The sequence below is a fragment of the Hemicordylus capensis genome, chromosome 7 (assembly GCF_027244095.1).
Source record: "Hemicordylus capensis ecotype Gifberg chromosome 7, rHemCap1.1.pri, whole genome shotgun sequence".
Taxonomy (NCBI): Eukaryota; Metazoa; Chordata; class Lepidosauria; order Squamata; family Cordylidae; genus Hemicordylus; species Hemicordylus capensis.
The window spans coordinates 21,915,855-21,927,790 of record NC_069663.1 but is presented as its reverse complement, the minus strand read 5'-3'; the positions used below and the strand labels follow the sequence as shown (position 1 = coordinate 21,927,790).

Below are 11,936 nucleotides of genomic sequence, written 5' to 3'. Positions count from 1 at the left end.
CTTTGAACTTTGTCACATCGGGGTGTGTTCAGTTTCTTGAGGTAGCCTTCAGCTTATAGAGTGCTTAGGAGTGGTTCGGTTTTCGTTGTGAGCTTCTCATTTCCATGGAGGGGAGATTTTCTGATCAGGTTTTGATTTGAATACACAACCTGGCATTTCAGAGTTGGGACGGTTTCCAGTGGAGGAAGATGTTTCTACCTCAGCTGACTTGTTCACTTCACAAGACAGATTTCCACAGCGATGGGATCCTGTCACGCAACGCTGCTGGGGTTGTATTATTGACACAACTATTGTCAGGGTTGAGCAGGGACTGGGAAGATCCCTGCAGGGGCAGGTGGTGGTGTATCACCTCCCTGTGCCAAACCCAGATGCTGTTCAACATCCAAGCACACATTACCTGAAGAGCGAGAAAAGTGGATTCACTGCCACCGGGCCTTGCAGCTGTGCCTTTATCAGAGGCTGGCTGTGCTGAAATTCAACAGGTGAAGCTATGCCCACTGCATCCGTGCCTTTCACAAACAACAGCAACTGCTTTATTTATTTATTTCTACTCTGGGAAAGCACAGATGCAGTGTGTGGAGGGGGCTGTTGTTGCACACCCAGTACTACCTTGGACTCATCCGAAATATAACGCTGGTTTGGCCTCCTTGCCTCACTTATATGAAACTCCCAGTCCAAGCTACAAAAGATAGACAGAGAGAAAAAGATAGAGTTGTTGCAGGTAGGTTCCAGACCTCACCCAAAACACACACACACACACACACCCCAAATCCCAGAAAAATTCATTACTTTCCCAGGGAAAAAAATGGGCAAACTCTCCCATTGGAATGAAGCACCATTGAGCTACATGACGATTAGTCACAGGCACCCCCTCGAGGTTGCCTTGCAAACTGCAAGCCCTTTGCTGTACGGTGTCAATAAATATAAAAACTATTTATTTTTATATAGACAGCCAGGAAGTGTCTATATAACTGCTTCAGCCTCACTGACATCTGTGTAAATAGGAAGTCCATTGATTCCCAATGAAGATACCCCAAGAGATCTGGTTGCTCCTTATGAGGGTATCTATAAGAGCCCCTGGTGGCGCAGTGGTAAAACTTCTGCCCTGTAACCAGAAGGTTGCAAGTTCGATCCTGACCAGGGGCTCAAGGTTGACTCAGCCTTCCATCCTTCCGAGGTCGGTAAAATGAGTACCCAGAATGTTGGGGGCAATATGCTAAATCATTGTAAACCGCTTAGAGAGCTTCCAGCTATAGAGCGGTATATAAATGTAAGTGCTATTGCTATTTAGGATATTAAGGGAGTGGAGGCAGCAAGGGTCCAAATAAAAAAGGGATCTGGAGAGGCAGGGAATGGATAACAGTCTCCAGGCCCTCTTCCCACCAAGATCCTCAGTCACACCTACTATTCACCATTTGGTGTTTGTAGAAGGTCATCTTTATGATGGGAAACGATTTAATACAGAAGTGGAGAAAATAACATTTATTTATGTATTTATTTTATTTAACTTGCATACCGCCCAAACTTTCGTCTCTGGGCAGTTAACAATAACATAAAAACAATCAAAACAAATATAAAAGGTTAAACCCGTTTAACAATTTAAAAACAGTATAAAATTAAAACCCTCTAATATTAAAAAGCTGAAGAAGCTTTGGTGAAGAGGTGGGTCTTCAGAGGTTTTTTTAAAAATCGTCAGGGATGGGGAGGATCGCATCTCGGCAGGGAGCGCATTCCACAATCTCGGGGCAGCAACCGAGAAGGCCTGTCTCCATGTGGCCACCAGACGGGCTGGCGATAACTGGAGACGGACCTCCTCAGATGACCTCAATGGGCGGCGGGGCACATAACGAAGATGACGTTCTCTTAAATACCCAGGGCCTAAGCCGTTGAGGGCTTTATAAGTTATAACTAGCACTTTGTATTCTGCCCGGAAACCAATTGGCAGCCAGTGTAGCTCCCTCAGCAAGGGAGTAATGTGGTCTCTCCGAGAACATACATGCAGTATTGACAGGATTTGAAAGCAACTTTCCGTACAGGGCAAACTCATTATGTAGACAGATGTTAAATTTATGACTATTTTGCCTGCCCAGCAATCCAGAAAGTAGCTATGCAAGGACAGTAGATCAGGTATGATTATATTTAATATCTCATAAGTACTGATCCACATATAATTCAGAAGGATGAAGCAAGACCTCCACCCTAGCAAGGAGCCAGTAAACTAGCTACACTCAAGAATCAGGCTTCAGAGCAGTCCATGGGGAAGGGGATAAGGACGCAGTTGCCGCTTCTCTCCCTTCCCTGCAAAAGCCCTCTTCGTTGCCAGGAATATGTCCCTGAGGGTTGCACAGCCATCCCAATGATCCACAGAGAGGGTCCATAGGAGACAAGGCTATATGGAAAGAACTCACCCAAGGTGGAGAGCTTGAAGGCTGCTAGGGCGTCCACAGGAAATGGGAATATCCACCAAGTCCCAGATGAACCAGATGAGCACTGAATTGCTCAGGACCAGCCGATTCTAATATGTAAAGTATGCCGACGAGTCGGTGTCGACTCCTGGCGACCACAGAGCCCTGTGGTTGTCTTTGGTAGAATACAGGAGGGGTTGACCATTGCCTCCTCCCGCACAGTATGAGATGATGACTTTCAGTATCTTCCTATATCGCTGCTGCCCGATATAAGTGTTTCCCATAGTCTGGGAAGCATACCAGCGTTACCAGCAACCTCTGGCTTGCTACTCAAGTCATTAAGTGGCTATTACTAATATGTAGGCCTGTGTTATCGGACCTTCTGGGACTTCCAATAGGTCAATCCTCCATTGTACCATGCGGAGGCGGCCATTTCCAGTGCAATCAGGCTGAGGCAGTAGACACTGGTTGCAGAGCAGGAGAGGCTGGGCAGGTGCAAGGAATGCTGGGAGGTTCTGGGAGGAGGGTGGGGCGTCATGCAGGGGTGACTGGAAAAGAGTGTGGGGATGTTTGGAGACCATCAATCAATACCTTTATTAGTCTACAGACCATAGTACAGTAGCTAACTAATACAATAACAAAATACAATTAGTGACATACAAATCCACCTCGGCCCCTTACAATTTATACTATCGTTCAAGGCTGCACAAATCCGGCCCTCATGTAAATGTTGGACTACAACACCCATCATTCCCCAGTCACAGAGACCAATAGTCAGGGATGATGGGAGTTGTAGTCCAGCATCTGCAGGAGGGCCGAAGTTGTGCAGCCCTGCTATAGTTTCTCCCAGAGCATGCCCGACGGGGAAACTCCCGGGTGCTGATTGCACTGGGTTTGCATGTTACCTGAAAGCATATTGCCTGGTGTTGAATGCACCAGGAATGGACGCCTTCCCATGGGGTGGGAAGGACCTATTGGAGGTTCCAACAGATCTGATAGCACAGGCCTGCATTTTACTTATTTTGCATTTATATACCGCTTTTCAGGCAAACCTCCTGAAGCGGTTTACAACAAACTTACTGAGCTAGATAGACCAATGGTCTGACTCTGTATATGGCAGCTTCCTATGTTCTACTCTGCAGGGGAAGGAACTGCTGGAATCTGGCTGCAAGAACTGCTAGGTAAGGCACCAGTGTAGTAAAATAAAGAATAACTAGCAAGCTATGAGCAAAGGTCCAAAGAGTGGAACACAGGAAGCTGCCTTCTACTGAGTCAGGCCATTGGTCTATCTAGCTCAGCATTGTCTGCACTAACTGGCAGCAGCTCTCCAAGGTTGCAGGCAGGAGTCTCTCTCAGCCCTACATGGAGGTGCCAGAGCATCAAAACTGGCACCTTCTGCATGCAAACATGCAGATGTTTTACCACTAACTAATGACTCCCTCCCCTAAGGAGAATATCTTCCAGTGCTCACATGTACTCTCCCATCCAAATGCAAACCAAGGCAGATCCTGCTTAGCAAAGGGGACAATTCATGCACCCTTCCCCAAGACTAGCTCTCTTTCCACCCATAATAGCGTAACAATATATTTCCCTTTCCCTTTCAGTTAGTTAATTATCCTCTCCACCTTTTCCAGCATTTGGGATAATGTATTCTAGCTGCAACCAACGTTTGGGCAATTTATTCATTATGCTGTCCTGGGAAATGCTTAGTATATGGTAATAAAAAGAGGGGGGAAACTACATTAAGAGAGCTGTCAATGTTACCTAAGGAAAGAGTCTGCATACATTAGAATATCATTGGTATACAATTCCTTTACCTCTGAAACTTATTTATCATTTGATGGATGATCATTGCTAGACGTGTTGGACTCCTGGGATAGATACTTTACATATGTTCTGGTTGTGCCCATTTATTTGAAACTATTTAACTTTTGAAAAGACATAATATCAATAATGAACAAAATCACAGCCTATAATTTAACTAAAGAGCCCAAGGTAATTCTTTTTGGCTACAGAAGAGAAGCATTGCATATAAATGTAGAAATTATCCCTTGTCGATTAACGGCAGCAAGAATTTGTATTGCAAAAGCATGGAACATAGGAAGCTGCCCTATACGGAGTCAGACCATTGGTCCATCTCACTCAGTAGTGTCTGCTCTGACTGGCAGCGTCTCTCCGAGGTTTCAAGCAGGAGTCTATCCCAGCCATACCTGGAGATGGCAGAGAGTGAACCTGGGACCTTCTGTAGATGCTCTACCCCTGAGCCATGAGCCCATCCCCTAAATGGCAACTTATAGCAGACAGAACTCACATGTTAGTCACTCATCCAAATGTAAACCATGGTAGATCCTGCTTAGCAAGGGAGCGGAGAGCTGGTCTTGTGGCAGCAAGCATGACTAGTCCCCTTAGCTAAGCAGGGTCTGCCCTGGTTGCATATGAATGGGAGACTAGAAGTGTGACCACTATAAAATATCCCCCTGAGAGGATGGAGCCACTCTTGGAAGAACAGAAGGTTCCAAGTTCCCTCTCTGTACTAAGATAGGGCTGGGAGAGACTCCTGCCTGCAACCTTGGAGAAGCCGCTGCCGGTCTGTGAAGACAATCCTGAGCTAGATGGACCTATGGTCTGACTCAGTATACGGCAGCTTCCTATGTTACCTATGAGACAATTCATGCTCATGGCCACAAGACCAGCTCTCCTCCCTTTGATCTACCTCCTTGAGAGTTTCAAATGCTGGAAGGTGTGCACAGAAATCCAGGAACAGGTGTGTGGCATTCTCACCTTTTGTGGGGACACTGAATAGAAGCTGTAGGGTGTAGGTCCCAGAAGGGCTGGCTTGGAGGCGGATTGTGCGGTGATCTGAGCCTTCTGGCTTAGCTCAAGAAGCTGGTGACCCCTTTCCCCTGGGCCCAGCAAATTATCTTCCGGGATCTTCTGCTGATGGCCCCACTGAAGTTCTCCCCTTTCATCTGTCACTGGATCTGGGAAAGAGGCCAGGAAAACAGGGAACAGGTACAGAGGAAGCCAGTGTGTCCTCCTGCCAGATATGATGTTTCGCTGGATGTTGCCGAGTTGAAAGCTTTCTCCGGGGCGAAAAAAAAAAAAGCAAAACTGAGAATGTTAATGAGTCAAGACCTTAAAAATAGCTCTTGTGCAACCTGCAATACCACATAAAGACACTAGAGAGCAGTACAAGGAACACAGAACGACATGACAGATTGTGAGTCTGCAAAAGCTGAGAGGCTAGAAGAAACCACATCATTTTGCAAGAGAGCTCCTGCTTGGAAATTAATACCGCCAAGAGTAAATTTGTGAGGACTGACTATGTAAATCCGCTGTGTTACTATGTTGCAGCAAAGACAATGAAAAGTCTTGTGGCACCAGATGTTGTTGGACTAAAACTCCCATCATCCCCAGATATGGCCTTTGCAGCTGAGGATGTTGGGAGTTGCAGTCCAAAAACATCTGGGGGCCCAAGGTTAAGAAACCCTGATCTATGGGGCATCTCTGGCACTGTTCTTACTAAAGATCTCCCTGCCAGCTTGCCAGTGAAGCTAGGATGGAGGCCAAGACTGCAGAGAGAAGGTACAGAGGTGTCTGTCTTCCTCAAGCCAGCAAATGACAGTTTCCTTGCTGCTGCTGAGCAGGGACCATCTGGAAAGCATCTAAAAAACCAGCCAGAATTGCTTAGTAGATGCAGGGATAGAATTTCTGCCTGCACTACAACAATAGAGCACTAGAGGGTGCTGTGCAGACGACAGGAAGCCAAACGAAGAACATTACCTTACACTGAGATGCTGTTGCTGTGACACTTGCGCCATCTGCTGGACGACGATAATATTTGTGCAACACCAAAGAAAACTAAGCATACTGGGATAATATTTGTGCATTTGTTTATTTCGGCCCAAGGCCAGCATAAATATTTGTACTATATGATGAAATGCTAAGCTAGTCAGACAAAACGCCTCTCCCATCTTTCTGAAAGAGGCAACACATTTGCTCACATGGAGAGGCAAGTGGGTAAATCCTCACTGGTTGAATTTCCACCTGCCAAGCAAGTGTTTATGGCAGGGGTTCTCAACTTAGAGTCCCCAGATGCTGTTGGACTACAACTCCCATCATCCTTCAGACATTATGGATGGCTGGAACTGATGGGAGTTGTATTCCAGCAGCACCGAGAAAAGCCCACACATGGGGTTAGGCTGCTAGCATAGTGAGCCTTCATCACCTGCCTGCCTGTCCACCTACCCTAGTTGGTGTGGAGGAGAGCTGGTCTTGTGGTAGCAAGCATGGCTTGTCCCCTTAGCTAAGCAGGGTCCACCCTGGTTGCATATGAATGGGAGACTCCATGTGTGAGCACTGTAAGATATTCCCCTCAGGGGATGGAACCACTCTGGGAAGAGCAGAAGGTTCTAAGTTCCCTCCCTGGCAGCATCTCCAAGATAGGGCTGAGAGAGATTCCTGCGTGCAGCCTTGGAGAAGCCACTGCCAGTCTGTGAAGACAATACTGAGCCAGATGGACCAAGGGTCTGACTCAGTATATGGCAGCTTTCTATGCTTGTTTATTTATTTATTTAAAATATTTATACCCTGCCCCTCCAGTGCACTACTGCTCGGGGCAGCTCACAACAATAAGATAGACACACAATAAAAGTAATAAAATTAACTAACTATGTTTTTAAAGTCAGATTATAAACCACAATTATTAGGTTCAAATTAAAACGAAAAATTATAAAGAGCAAAAGAAGCGAAAGAACCTACCAGATATAACAAAACAATAAGGGAGCATTAAAAAGCCTCCTTAAAAAGGTGCGTTTTGAGATGTTTTTTTAAAAAAAACACTGAGGGAGGGAGCATGGCGAAGCTCTTCAGGGAGGGTGTTCCAAAGCCGAGGGGCCACAACCGAAAAGGCCCTGACTCTAGTCCCTGGATCTCTGTTAGTGGCGGGGTCATGAGCAGGGCCTGAGATGATGATCGGAGAGCCCTGGCAGATTCATATGGGTGAATACGGTCTGACAGGTACCCCGACCCCAAGCCATGTAGGGCTTTAAAGGTCAATACCAGCACCTTGGATCTAGCCCAGAAGCGGACCAGGAGCCAATGAAGCTGACGCAGGATGGGTGTCATACTCAGTGAAGCATGTTCCTATGGTTGTATGGGTGATTCACATTTCTTTGACACACAAAGAGAGAGGATTGCCTGGTGTGCTGATACGCTTTTAACAGCTCTCAAGGGGGTGTAAATGGATGCTAATGGAGCCCTAATGAGGGGACAATACAGGTATGAATGGGAAGAAGCCAGAAGAAAATGTCCTGAGTAGAGTGAAAATAGCTCACTTCTCCAGACGGGACCAAGAGAGCTTGAGGTCAGAATATCACTCCCTTTTCATTCTCTCTCTCTCTCTCTCTGAAAACTGTCACTGGATTTTGCAGGATTCAACAGGATTCCTTGCAATATCATACCAGCAGCCATAGATGGAAGACATTTCTGTACACTCAGGCGTTTTAAAATTGATTTTAAAAAAGAAGACATTTTAAGCTGTATTTACCTAAATCCAAGACTAGGTCCCCCCCACCACCACCACCACCATCCGCCCAAGTTCTTTGATGTTAGAAACTGGGGTTGTCTTAAAGTCCTCTGCCGTTGAGGTATATACGGTTATTTAGCTTGTATTTAACCTCTAGGAGAGCTGGTCTTGTGATAGACTACATAAACTTTATGTATTAGCCATGACAGCCAAGCTGGTATAAAATCGATTCACGGCTGGGATAAAACCAATACAAGATTGTATCTTGTACAATCGATGGGCACCACAAGCATAGAAGCAAGCAGAGGACGAGAGGCATTTGTAATGCAAATGAGCATCCTGGGTAAGGGATGCTGTCCTCAGTTTTCCTTCAGCTCGCAAACCTCACAGAGCACGATGACCGGAACTGCCCTCCCCTGCAGAACGAGAGCGAGAGTCCCCATGAGGATTTAAGCTCTAAGCCCTTTGATTCCCAATTCAATATGCAACACAAATAAGCACATCACCTCCTCTCAGTTCTAGAGATCCTGGAGAGGTGTTTAAAAGGTGGGCACGATCACCTCGAGGCGACTTTGCTACTGAGCCTTGGCCAGAAAACCATCACCCACCGCTGACCCATTGCGGCAAACGTATTCCAGAGCATTTGGTATCCTTGGATCCCAATCCCTTTGAATAATCGTGTGGACCTTGGAGGTCCTGCAGTTCACAGAAGGAACGGCTCATCTGAACAACTGTGGCAGGCGGGCAAATCAAGAACCAATCCATCACAGCTATTGTAGTCTGGGAGGTCATCGAGTTCCTCCTGGATGATATAACAACCTGGCTTTCCTGGAGGACCACTTTTGTTGTGTACAGCGGGTATAATCAACCCTGAGTCAGACATGAGTGGTTTGGTGCTGACTGTAAGGGTGTCAAGCAACAGCGATGGAAGCAAGTACATTAGGTTAATCACCCTTCCTTTTGTGGAGAACGGCAAGGCACAGAAATGCCAATGGTTGCCATAGCACAGCCCTAGTTCTTCATCCTGAAGAGGTCGTCCAGGCTGTGACAGCGTCCTATCCCTTGACATCCTGTTGGAAGTGGTGCTAGGGTTTATTTTTGGTGCCAGGATTCTGTGGCAGAGAGAGAGAGAGAGAGAGAGAGAGAGAGAGAGAGAGAGAGAGAGAGAGAGAGAGAGAGAGAGAGAGAGAGTTTTCACACAGTCATTTGAATCTAGGTGTGATGTGGGTTACCAACTAGCGTTGAAATCTAGGTTTAATGTGGGTTACCAACATTAGCATGCTTGTGTGAACCCACATCAAGGTAGTTTATGGCCTGAGATGAATCTCAGGTCCCCGCCTTGGCCTGGGTTCACACAATCACGCTTATGTTGGTAACCCACATTAAGCCTAGATAAATGGCTTTGTGGCAGAACATCTCTCTCCCATGCCGAAGGTCCCAAGTCCAATCCCTGGAAGCATCTCTAGGCAGGGCTGAGAAAGACTCTTGCCTGCCTGAAACCTTGGAGACGGTGCTGCCAGTCAGTGTTGACCATTCTGCACTAGATGGGCCAGTGGTCTGAACTGGGAGACGGCAGCTTCCTACGTCCCCTTGATAGACCACATGTAACTATCATAGGCTGGCACTGTCCAAGGTGCTCACCCATCCATGGGCCAGAGGAGGGGTACTAGCAGACACAGGGTGACCCATAGATATGTCAGTTTCACAAATATCTGAAGGGGGAAAGCCTAAGAGGGCACCTCACAAAAAATAACCCCCCAGAACAAAACACACCCCTTTCCCAATGTAACTAAATGGAGCGGAATGTTCATGGATTCAGAAGTCAGTTAACAGACAATCAGGACAGAGGTATAAATAATGCATTAGAAGAAATAATTTAGTTTACGCATAGTCTCTCTCATCACATGCTTCTCACCCAAGTGTTCCACTTTTCATGGCCGCATTGACAGGGACCATTCTCTTTGGGGGGCAGGGTCTAGAAACTCATGGTGGTTTTGACACCATATGTTGATTGACAAGTGTGTTGTCACAGAGAGAAAAAAAACTCTGGGGGTGCAGGACCAAGCACACAGTAGTGCTGGAGCCAGTCTTTATGTTCCAATGGCTGTGTGCAGGTAGCTTATACCAAACTCTGCATGGCCTCTGCAGATGATAAAGTTGCTTGCTGTGCCCTGGAAAACTTTACTTGCCATTTTCTGCAGATCAAACTGCTGTTTAAGGCACAGGAGCTGGCTGAGTTTTCCCTTCTGAGCAGTTGGCAACTCTTTTATTTTAGGCCTTCTCCTGTCTTTCTCTACCCTCTCCTCCCCAGTCCCTGTAGGGAAGCCAGTTTTCTTGATGGAGAATCCTTCAACACCTTTAACACCAGTCTTTCAGGCAGAAACCTGACTGGTGTAGCTTTTTCCTGGAAGGAGATGCAGTGATATGCAGGGGCGCGGGGCGCGCGGGGTTTGCTATTAAAGGGGCAGGTCCTCTGCTGAGGAGAAGGTGGCGATCTTCCCTCCTGACTTTGGTGTATCAATGCTGTAGCAAGATGAGAGGTTCTGTTGATAACTGCTCTCTGACCTCTGTCCGTGCCCTGGGATCTGGCAGGATTCTGCTAAAACCACAAGGATATTAATATAGAAATAAGGCAAACAGGAAATTATGTCAAATGTGAAAGGGAAAATGGGTGTTATCAGACTTCCTTTCCTGTCCATGCTCTTGTGCTTTTAATAGCTGTTTGACAGTTACTCAGCAGCAGAAACTATCTCTGTCACTAAAAATCCACACACAAGAACCATACCTGCTAAATTTCTGCCTACCAAATCAAAATTACCAAAATACCTACCAAAATTATTAGAAGCATGGGCGCAGGGAGAAAGTTACACCAAACTATGTCTGATGAAGAGCTCTGTGTAGCTCAGAAGCTTGCATCCAGCGCCAAACACTCCTCGATTAAAATATATCTTCCTAATGTGTTGTCTAGAAGAAGCTCCCTGGTTTGGGGGTTGGAAAGAGATCAAATTAGTTAATGTATAGAGTGCTTTCCCCTTTTGCACTCAGGGCTCAAAATGCTTCACAGAAGTTATCCCAATGGTGCTTACAACCACCATGTAGGGCGGGCCAGTGCAATCACCCCACATCACTACACTTTATTGGTATTTTACGTGGTTTCTTGTTGCGAGCTTGAGGCTCCGCTATGAAAAGGCAGATGGAAATCCTAGGAACAAACATACAAATGATTTTTTAAAATAATAATAAATACAATAATAGCAGCAAAATTGGCTATTGAGTCGTAACAAAACATTGGAATTTATCTAACATCATCCTGCTGTTTTTGGCTCAGAAGAATCCCCCAAAGTGGCTTTCTATCAAATTATCGGCCACCCAAGGCGGATGCCTAGGCTGACCATTGAACCCATGGCCTTCGGCTTGTAGCTCTTGTTCTCAGTCATTATGTATGCTAGGGCCGACAGATACAAACCGCAAGATTGTGCTTCTCTTATAGGCATTTAAACCATATAGAATTGCGACAGATAATTGGATTTAATACTATTTGATCTCTATTGAGAGATATATTATTCCTCATGTGCTCATGCATATACACACACTCTGGAAAGTAACTTGGAGGTCATCTCTCTTTAGTGCAGAGGGTTAGACTAGACGACCTTCAAAGGTACCTTCCAATGCTAAAATTCTATGATCCACCTGCAAGCCGAGGATAGCACCACAAATCTATTAGGAGCTGGACTTAGGGTCCGCAAATGTTTATACCACAATACGTTTGCTAGAGGTATAGGAAGCTGCCATATACGGAGTCAGACCATTGGTTCATCTGTCTCAGCATTGTCGACACAGATTGGCAGCGGCTTCTCCAAGGCTGCAGGCAGGAATCTCTCTCAGCCCTACCTTGGAGATGCTGCCAGGGAGGGAACTTGGAACCTTCTGCATGCAGGTGTTCTTCCCAGAATGGCCCCATCTCCTAAAGGGAATATCTTGCAGGGTTGGGCATGCTAAAGAAC

General features: G+C 46.2%; 1 protein-coding gene across 1 annotated transcript in view; it reads left to right on the top strand.

The window, feature by feature from the left end:
- LOC128332767 (chemerin-like receptor 1) overlaps positions 1 to 11,936 on the top strand; it is a 28,456-nt gene that overhangs the window by 2,276 nt on the left and 14,244 nt on the right. The gene's annotated exons all lie outside the window — the stretch shown is intronic.